At 50.4% G+C, this 11,074-nt stretch overlaps 1 long non-coding RNA gene across 1 annotated transcript; it reads right to left on the minus strand.

The window, feature by feature from the left end:
• Positions 1-289: 289 nt before the first annotated feature.
• Positions 290-7,251, minus strand: LOC121843706. The gene is made up of 3 exons (XR_006081713.1): positions 6,914-7,251; positions 2,088-2,132; positions 290-799 (listed from the first exon to the last, which is right to left on the minus strand). It is a non-coding gene; the product is annotated as an uncharacterized LOC121843706 (long non-coding RNA).
• Between the last annotated feature and the right edge of the window lie 3,823 nt (positions 7,252-11,074).

Below are 11,074 nucleotides of genomic sequence, written 5' to 3' on the forward strand. Positions count from 1 at the left end.
TGGGGAGAGAGAGAGAGAAGATATATTAATAGTAGAGACAGAGAGAGAGAGACAGAGAGAGAGATGAGAAGAGAGAAAGATGAATGAGTAGAGAGAGAGAGAGAGAGAGAGAGAGAGAGAGAGAAGATGAGAAGAGAGAAAGATGAATGAGTAGAGAGAGAGAGAGAGAGAGAGAGAGAGATGAGAAGAGAGAAAGATGAATGAGTAGAGAGAGAGAGAGAGAGAGAGAGAGAGATGAGAAGAGAGAAAGATGAATGAGTAGAGAGAGAGAGAGAGAGACAGAGAGAGAGATGAGAAGAGAGAAAGATGAAGGAGTAGAGAGAGAGAGAGAGAGTCAGGTTGACTGACAGACTGACTAGCTAAGAATTATTACATGGAAACTGGTCATCCTGGTATGATGGTGATTAGGTTCCTAATGGTGCCACTCTGGGGTGGACGTTTGGACTGGGGAGAACACACACACACACCCACACACACTGACACGCACACACACACACGTACCCACTCAACCAGTCCTCACTTCCTCCCAACCCCCTAAATACCACACTTGACCTGTTCTTCAATCTATTCCAACACAACCCCACTACAACATCACCCACCCAAAATGATCTCACTTCTCCTGAACTCCCTTCTGCCTCAACGTAGTACAATATAACCCACCAAAATACTATCACCTACGGCTTGTTATAATGTTAGTCGTTTCTGCATAAGGTTTGTGTTGTGAGGGCAGTGATTTGAAAGGACTTACATTCAGAGAAATCCTGTTTGTCAGTGTAGTAGTGGTGCTCTGATGGGACGGCTGCAAGAAAGGGGAGAGAACAGGAGGTCAAAAACAACAAGGTATACTGTTCTACTGTTCCACTGTTCCACTGTTCTACTGTTCTACTGTTCCACTGTTCTACTGTTCCACTGTTCCACTGTTCTACTGTTCTACTGTTCCACTGTTCCACTGTTCTACTGTTCCACTGTTCCACTGTTCTACTGTTCCACTGTTCCACTGTTCTACTGTTCCACTGTTCTACTGTTCCACTGTTCCACTGTTCCACTGTTCCACTGTTCTACTGTTCCACTGTTCCACTGTTTCAGGTGTATGCTGTGTACGTGTCAGTGTTGTCTATGTGTCAAGAAAGGGTTAGTGTGTATGTGTGTGTGTGTGTGTGTGTGTGTGTGTGTGTGTGTGTGTGTGTGTGTGTGTGTGTGTGTGTGTGTGTGTGTTTCCAGGTGGGACAGGAGCAGCAAGCCAGTGCTAAACAGGGCCCCTCCAATCTGACCAGTCGACAGCCTAGCCCAAGCCTCCTCACTCAGCCGCCGGGAGCAGGAAAGTGGCCTGTCTGGTAGGATCTGGTAGGCCCCGCTGGCAGTTTAGCCCACTTCCAGGATTAGTGGCCCCTAATCAGATAAGAGGCTGAGAGGACACCCAGACACAGCCACCTGCTTCAGGACAGAGTAGGAGTAGCCCCTAGTGCCCCACACGCTGATCCAAGGTCAGTTTAGTGGTTTCGCCCCCTAGAGTTAAGGTCAGGGGGGAGCTGATCCTAGAGCTGAGGGTCAGTGCGGGGAGGAGGAGCTGATTCCTAGATCTGAGGGGCGGGGAGTGGGAGCTGATCCTAGATCTGTGCCTAAGGGGTGAGGGACAGGAAGGGGGGGGGTCCCTTAGTAATTCTAATGAGCCTGGGACTCCCTCTTGTGGAAAGAACGGTGTCTTACATTTGAGGTTGATATCAGTGTGTGTGTGTGTGTGTGTGTGTGTGTTAATAGAGGCTATTATCAATTTGCACAGCTTAAATTAGCCGACGCGATGTGGTACTCTCTGCTCTCTCTCTCTCCTTTGTTCTCCCTCCTCCTCTCTTCTCCTCCACTGAGATATCAAGACATCCTTCTGTAATCCTCCAAATGAAATGGCTTTGAGCAAGAGCATCATCTCACTGAAGATGGACAAGAGACGTGCAGCTGCTCAACATGCAGACGTGTGTGTGTGTGTGTGTGTGTGTGTGTGTGTGTGTGTGTGTGTGTGTGTGTGTGTGTGTGTGTGTGTGTGTGTGTGTGTGTGGTGGAAATAGAAACATATACATTCTAAACATATTTACCTGGCTCTCCTTTGTCATAGTACTGATGGGTGCCAATATCTGTATCTGTGTGCAGAGAGAGAAAGAATGAGAGAGAGACATGGAAGGAGAGAGAGAAAGAGATGGATAGAAAGAGAGAGACGCAGAGAGAGAGAGAGAGAGATCACCGGTCTGTCAGAAAAACGGACAGATCAGCAATTTCTCACCACGGGATAAACAATCACTATCAGCTAGTGTCCTGTCCCTTCTGCCTGCACTCCGTTCCAGATAACGAGAGAGGGAGGGAGGCTGGAAGGATGGAGGGGAGAGAGGAGGAGGGAGGGGGAGGGAATAGAAGAGGGGGAAGGGAGGGAAGAGGAGGGGAGAGGGATGGAGGGATAGAGGAGGGGAGGGAGGGAGGGAGAGAGGGGAGGAGGGAGGGAGAGGAGGGGAGGGAGGGAGGGGGAGGGAGGAGAGGGGAGAGGGAGGGAGGGGGAGGGAGGGGAATAGAGAGAGAGGGGGAGGGAGGGAGGGAGGGAATATAGGAGGGAGGGAGGGAGGGAGAATAGAAGAGGAGGGGGAGGGAGGGAGGGAGGGAGGGAGGGAGGGGAATAGAAGAGGGGGGAGAGGGAGGGAGGGAATATAGGAGGAGGGAGGGAGGGAGAATAGAAGAGGAGGGAGAGGTAGGGAGGGAGGGAGAATAGCGGGATATAATACTGATGAAGAGAGAAGCCTCTGTAACCCCTCTTCACCTCCAGGACAGACTCCATCCCACACATGCCTAGTTGCACCTAATCAACACACACACACCTCTACCCCTAAACTGCTGAGACTAGACTTTCATTGGGTGTTATTAGCGACGGCCCAAACTCCAGGCCAGGCCAGGATTCTCACAGCACATCACTATTTTATCACGTCCTCTCTTCTGCTGCTGCTGAGGGTGTGTGTGTGTGTGTGTGTGTGTGTGTGTGTGTGTGTGTGTGTGTGTGTGTCTTCTGCTCCTTAGAACAGGTCACACTAATAACGGGGAGCGCTGCGCACACACACACACACACACACACACACACACACACACACACACACACACACACACACACACACATTTGTATCAACAGTCTCATACAGTCATATTCCTTTCATAGTATTTCCATCTGTCCTGTTTGATATGTATCCTCCAGACAGGTAACTAGGATTTTGGGCGGATGTATACTGTACAGACAGGGGTTGGCAGGGAGCGTCACGCCTCACCACCCCAAGCCACCATCCCGATATATCCCTCCACCGAACGTTTGCTCTGATAGCAAAAAAACACTAAGTCAGAAACAAACTAATATAACCACGACACACACACCTGTCACACACACACACACACACACACACACACACACACACACACACACACACACACACACACACACACACACACACACACACACACACACGGGTTGGCCTCAGAGACACTATCTCCGCCTGAAGCTTACCAGACTGGAAAAGAAGAGACTGAAGGGAAGCTAAACAAGGAAAATAACATTTATTTTCTCTCTGTGACTGAAAAGATGAACAGATAGGCGTGGAGAGACAGACAGCAACTGTCAACCCCCGACTCAAACTTAGGCCCCACCCACAAAGTCATAAAGGTCAGGGGTTGGTTGGCGGTCATCGTAAGCCTAGAGCATAGACGGCAATTGAATAGTAAAAGTCCGACTCAGAATTGAGATGATTGGTTCATTCAGAATGTGTTACATTATCAATATACAGTATCTAAGATTAGCAGACGCTTTTATCCAAAGCTCCTTACAGTCATGTCTGCATACCTTTTACATATGGGGGAATTGAACCCATGACCCTAGTGTAGAAAGAGCAATGCTCTACCAACTGAGCTAGAGGAGACAGGCTCACATCAATGGGAGACTGGCTCACGTCAATGGGAGACAGGCTCACGTCAATGGGAGACTGGCTCACGTCAATGGGAGACAGGCTCACGTCAATGGGAGACTGGCTCACGTCAATGGGAGACTGGCTCACGTCAATGGGAGACTGGCTCACGTCAATGGGAGACTGGCTCACGTCAATGGGAGACTGGCTCACGTCAATGGGAGACAGGCTCACGTCAATGGGAGACTGGCTCACGTCAATGGGAGACTGGCTCACGTCAATGGGAGACTGGCTCACGTCAATGGGAGACGGGCTCACGTCAATGGGAGACGGGCTCACGTCAATGGGAGACTGGCTCACGTCAATGGAGAGACTGGCTCACGTCAATGGGAGACTGGCTCACGTCAATGGGAGACAGGCTCACGTCAATGGGAGACAGGCTCACGTCAATGGGAGACAGGCTCACGTCAATGGGAGACTGGCTCACGTCAATGGGAGATGGGAGGCTCACGTCAATGGGAGACTGGCTCACGTCAATGGGAGACTGGCTCACGTCAATGGGAGACTGGCTCACGTCAATGGGAGACTGGCTCACGTCAATGGGAGACGGGCTCACGTCAATGGGAGACGGGCTCACGTCAATGGGAGACAGGCTCACGTCAATGGGAGACAGGCTCACGTCAATGGGAGACTGGCTCACGTCAATGGGAGACAGGCTCACGTCAATGGGAGACTGGCTCACGTCAATGGGAGACTGGCTCACGTCAATGGGAGACGGTACACACTACCATTCAAAAGTTTGGGGTCATTTAGAAATGTCCTTGTTTTTGAAAGAAAAGCTATTTGTTCGTCCATTAAAATAACATCAAATTGATCAGAAATACAGTGTAGACATTGTTAATGTTTTAAATGACTATTGTAGCTGGAAACGGCAGATTTTTAATGGAATATCTACATAGGCGTACAGAGGCCCATTATCAGCAACCATCACTCCTGTGTTCCAATGGCACGTTGTGTTAGCTAATCCAAGTTTATCATTTAAAAGGCTAATTGATCATTAGAAAACCCTTTTGCAATTATGTTAGCACAGCTGAAAACTGTTCTGATTAAAGAAGCAATAAAACTGGCCTTCTTTAGACTAGTTGAGTATCTGGAGCATCAGCATTAGTGAGTTCGATTACAGGCTCAAAATGTCCAGAGACAAAGACCGAAGATCTCGAACGCTGTGTGCTACTCCCTTCACAGAACAGTGCAAACTGTCTCTAACCAGAATAGAAAGAGGAGTGGGAGGCCCCGGTGCACAACTGAGCAATAGGACAAGTACATTAGAGTGTCTAGTTTGAGAAACAGACGCCTCACAAGTCCTCAACTGGCAGCTTCATTAAATAGTACCCGCAAAACACCAGTCTCAACGTCAACAATGAAGAGGCGACTCCGGGATGCCGGCCTTCTAAGTAGGACATTTCTAAGTGACCCCAAACGTTTGAACGGTAGTGTATGTCAATGGGAGACAGACAGACACATGTCAATGGGAGACAGACAGACACATGTCAATGGGAGACAGACAGACACATGTCAATGGGAGACAGACACATGTCAATGGGAGACAGACACATGTCAATGGGAGACAGACAGACACATGTCAATGGGAGACAGACACATGTCAATGGAAGACAGACACATGTCAATGGGAGACAGACACATGTCAATGGGAGACAGACAGACACATGTCAATGGGAGACAGACAGACACCAATGGGAGACAGACAGACACATGTCAATGGGAGACAGACAGACACATGTCAATGGGAGACAGACAGACACATGTCAATGGAGACAGACAGACACATGTCAATGGGAGACAGACAGACACATGTCAATGGGGGACAGACAGACACATGTCAATGGGAGACAGACACATGTCAATGGGAGACAGACAGACACATGTCAATGGGAGACAGACAGACACATGTCAATGGGAGACAGACAGACACATGTCAATGGGGAGACAGACAGACACATGGGGACAGACAGACACATGTCAATGGGAGACAGACAGACACATGCCAATGGGAGACAGACAGGGGACAGACAGACACATGCCAATGGGAGACAGACAGACACATGTCAATGGGAGACAGACAGACACATGTCAATGGGAGACAGACAGACACATGTCAATGGGAGACAGACAGACACATGTCAATGGGGGACAGACAGACACATGTCAATGGGAGGAGACAGACACATGTCAATGGGAGACAGACACATGTCAATGGGGGACAGACAGACACATGTCAATGGGGACAGACAGACACATGTCAATGGGAGACAGACACATGTCAATGGGAGACAGACAGACACATGTCAATGGGAGACACAGACACATGTCAATGGGAGACAGACAGACACATGTCAATGGGAGACAATGGGAGACAGACACATGTCAATGGGAGACAGACAGACACATGTCAATGGGAGACAGACAGACACATGTCAATGGGGACAGACAGACACATGTCAATGGGAGACAGACAGACACATGTCAATGGGGAGACAGACACATGTCAGACAGACAGACACATGTCAATGGGAGACAGACAGACACATGTCAATGGGAGACAGACAGACACATGTCAATGGGAGACAGACAGACACATGTCAATGGGAGACAGACAGACACATGTCAATGGGAGACAGACAGACACATGTCAATGGGAAAATGTTAATGGATAGAATGTACAAGTTCAGAACCAGAAGTCTTAAATGTATTTGATCAGAAAGAATTGACATTAAATAAAATAATAAAATAATGAATTTGAAGAATTGAAGAGCTCTGTATATATGTGTTATTTAATAGGATCTCTATGTAGAGATGAGAGAGGGAAGCAGATATATAGATAGATAATGTAGAAATGTGTTGTAATACATTCCACTTGTAGTGAGCTGCTGGAGGACCAACAGTGAAGCTCTCTCTAAAACAGACAGACAAACCTCTGACTTGTAGTGAGCTGCTGGAGGACCAACAGTGAAGCTCGGCCAGGCAGAACGCCATCTGACGGAGGAGGGGAACCCGAGACTGCAGAGAGAGGAGGGGAACGGAGGGAACGAGTGAAATCAGGAGAAAGAGGACAGACAAAACAACATGACAGATACACCTGTAGTGGTGATGAACACAGGGGGGGGGGGTTACATAGAGGGTCTCTCTCTCACCCGGGCTGTGACCCCACTTTCTGCTGGGATATGCAACAAAAAAATCTAACATTTACATTAGTGAAATACACGCACCCAACAAATGATTCTGTATTAGTGATGAAGAACCTATCATTCCACACACATCACTGTCTGTTGATGAAGAGGACAAATCTCTCTCCCCACATCATCTCTCCCTCCCTCCCTCCCTCCCTCCCTCCCTCCCTCCCTCCCTCCCTCCCTCCCTCCCTCCCTCCCCTCCATAATGCTGAGAGTGGACTCTCTCTTCCTTTCCCTCCCTCCCTCCCTCCCTCCCTCCCTCCCTCCCTCCCTCCCTCCCTCCCTCCCTCCCTCCCTCCCTCCATAATGCTGAGAGTGGACTCTCCCTCCCTCCCTCCCTCCCTCCCTCCCTCCCTCCCTCCCTCCCTCCCTCCCTCCCTCCCTCCCTCCCTCCCTCCCTCCCTCCCTCCATAATGCTGAGGATGGACTCTCCTTCCCTTTCTCTTTCTCTCCTGATCCCTCCCTCCCTCCTTCCCTCCCTCCCTCCATAATGCTGAGGATGGACTCTCCTTCCCTTTCTCTTTCTCTCCTGATCCCTCCCTCCCTCCCTCCCTCCATAATGCTGAGGATGGACTCTCCTTCCCTTTCTCTTTCTCTCCTGATCCCTCCCTCCCTCCCTCCCTCCCTCCCTCCCTCCCTCCCTCCCTCCCTCCCTCTCCTCCCTCCCTCCCTCCCTCCCTCCCTCCCTCCCTCCCTCCCTCCCTCCATCTCTCTCGCTCCATATTGCTGAGGCTGAACTCTCTCTTATCTCTGTCCCTTGCTCCTGCTGTGGGGAAATAAACTCTCACTCCACCACTCACCTCCACACACACACACACACACACACACACACACACACACACACACACACACACACACACACACACACACACACACACACACACACACCTCCCTACAAAATAATAAACAGATAAACATGGCGCCACTGAAACGCTGGGGTAGCAGCACTGCTGTATCACTGGAACTAGTTTACTGACATAAGAGGATTCTTTTGTGTGTGTGTGTGTGTGTGTGTGTGTGCTTATGTGTGAGCGTGTGTGTGTGTGTTTGCGTCCGCGTGTGTCCATAAGAGGATTCTTTTGTGTGTGTGTGTGTGTGTGTGTGTGTGTGTGTGTTTGCGTCCGCGTTCACGTGTGTCCATAAGAGGATTCCTTTATCCTATAATAACCTGCTTCAACTGGAAGTCAGCCCTTTTCTGAAGGGAAACCAATATGGCCATGAAGTGAGGAAAAGGAAATCTGTCATTTAGCAAAGAGAGATAGCTGGGCGACTGGGTGTTACAGTTCAGGGGGTCACATCAGAGACAGTAGTGTGGGTCTACCGGAGCTACCAAAAGGTTTCTGTAGCAACGGCATGTTTTCCTGGGTATCAATACGTTTGGATTGTTGGATTAGAGAACACTGGGATGCACTGTGTCTCTGTGTCCAGTCCACACTCTGTGTCTCTGTGTCCAGTCCACACTCTGTGTCTCTGTGTCTCTGTGTCCAGTCCACACTGTGTCTCTGTGTCCAGTCGACACTCTGTGTCTCTGTGTCTCTGTGTCCAGTCCACACTCTGTGTCTCTGTGTCCAGTCCACACTCTGTGTCTCTGTGTCTCTGTGTCTCTGTGTCCAGTCCACACTCTGTGTCTCTGTGTCCAGTCCACACTCTGTGTCCAGTCCACACTCTGTGTCTCTGTGTCTGTGTCCAGTCCACACTCTGTGTCTCTGTGTCCAGTCCACACTCTGTGTCTCTGTGTCTCTGTGTCCAGTCCACACTCTGTGTCTCTGTGTCCAGTCCACACTCTGTGTCTCTGTGTCCAGTCCACACTCTGTGTCTCTGTGTCCAGTCCACACTCTGTGTCTCTGTGTCTCTGTGTCCAGTCCACACTCTGTGTCTCTGTGTCCAGTCCACACTCTGTGTCTCTGTGTCCAGTCTGTGTCTCTGTGTCCAGTCCACACTCTGTGTCTCTGTGTCCAGTCCACACTCTGTGTCTCTGTGTCCAGTCCACACTGTGTCTCTCTGTGTCCAGTCCACACTCTGTGTCTCTGTGTCCAGTCCACACTCTGTGTCTCTGTGTTTCTGTGTCCAGTCCACACTCTGTGTCTCTGTGTCCAGTCACACTCTGTGTCTCCGTGTCCAGTCGACACTCTGTGTCTCCGTGTCCAGTCCACACTCTGTGTCTCTGTGTTTCCGTGTCCAGTCCACACTCTGTGTCTCTGTGTCCAGTCCACACTCTGTGTGTCTGTGTCTCTGTGTCCAGTCCACACTCTGTGTCTCTGTGTCCAGTCCACTCTGTGTCTCTGTGTCTCTGTGTCCAGTCCACACTCTGTGTCTCTGTGTCCAGTCCACACTCTGTGTCTCTGTGTCTCTGTGTCCAGTCCACACTGTGTCTCTGTGTCTCTGTGTCCAGTCCACACTCTGTGTCTCTGTGTCCAGTCCACACTCTGTGTCTCTGTGTCCAGTCCACACTGTGTCTCTGTGTCCAGTCCACACTCTGTGTCTCTGTGTCTCTGTGTCCAGTCCACACTCTGTGTCTCTGTGTCCAGTCCACACTGTGTCTCCGTGTCCAGTCCACACTCTGTGTCTCTGTGTCCAGTCCACACTCTGTGTCTCTGTGTCTCCGTGTCCAGTCCACACTCTGTGTCTCCGTGTCCAGTCCACACTCTGTGTCTCTGTGTTTCCGTGTCCAGTCCACACTCTGTGTCTCGTGTCCAGTCCACACTCTGTGTCTCCGTGTCCACACTCTGTGTCTCCGTGTCCAGTCCACACTCTGTGTCTCTGTGTCCAGTCCACACTCTGTGTCTCTGTGTTTCCGTGTCCAGTCCACACTCTGTGTCTCTGTGTCCAGTCCACACTCTGTGTCTATGTGTCTCTGTGTCCAGTCCACACTCTGTGTCTCTGTGTCCAGTCCACACTGTGTCTCTGTGTCCAGTCCACACTCTGTGTCTCTGTGTCCAGTCCACACTCTGTGTCTCTGTGTCTCTGTGTCCAGTCCACACTCTGTGTCTCTGTGTCTCTGTGTCCAGTCCACACTCTGTGTCTCTGTGTCCAGTCCACACTCTGTGTCTCTGTGTCCAGTCCACACTGTGTCTCTGTGTCCAGTCCACACTCTGTGTCTCTGTGTCTCTGTGTCCAGTCCACACTCTGTGTCTCTGTGTCCAGTCCACACTGTGTCTCCGTGTCCAGTCCACACTCTGTGTCCAGTCCACACTCTGTGTCTCTGTGTCCAGTCCACACTCTGTGTCTCTGTGTTTGTGTCCAGTCCACACTCTGTGTCTCCGTGTCCAGTCCACACTCTGTGTCTCTGTGTCCGTGTCCAGTCCACACTCTGTGTCTCTGTGTCCAGTCCACACTCTGTGTCTCTGTGTATCTGTGTCTCTGTGTCCAGTCCACACATGTGTCTCTGTGTCCAGTCCACACTGTGTCTCCGTGTCCAGTCCACACTCTGTGTCTCTGTGTCTCTGTGTCCAGTCCACACTCTGTGTCTCTGTGTCCAGTCCACACTGTGTCTCTGTGTCCAGTCATCACTCTGTGTCTCTGTGTCCAGTCCACACTCTGTGTCTCTGTGTTTCCGTGTCCAGTCCACACTCTGTGTCTCTGTGTCCAGTCCACACTCTGTGTCTCTGTGTATCTGTGTCTCTGTGTCCAGTCCACACTATGTGTCTCTGTGTCCAGTCCACACTGTGTCTCTGTGTCCAGTCCACACTCTGTGTCTCTGTGTCTCTGTGTCCAGTCCACACTCTGTGTCTCTGTGTCCAGTCCACACTGTGTCTCTGTGTCCAGTCACACTCTGTGTCTCTCTGTGTCCACTCTGTGTCTCTGTGTCCAGTCCACACTCTGTGTCTCTGTGTCCAGTCCACACTCTGTGTCTCTGTGTCTCTGTGTCCAGTCCACACTCTGTGTCTCTGTGTCCAGTCCACA

This window comes from Oncorhynchus tshawytscha, unplaced genomic scaffold (genome assembly GCF_018296145.1).
Source record: "Oncorhynchus tshawytscha isolate Ot180627B unplaced genomic scaffold, Otsh_v2.0 Un_contig_3226_pilon_pilon, whole genome shotgun sequence".
Taxonomy (NCBI): domain Eukaryota; kingdom Metazoa; phylum Chordata; class Actinopteri; order Salmoniformes; family Salmonidae; genus Oncorhynchus; species Oncorhynchus tshawytscha.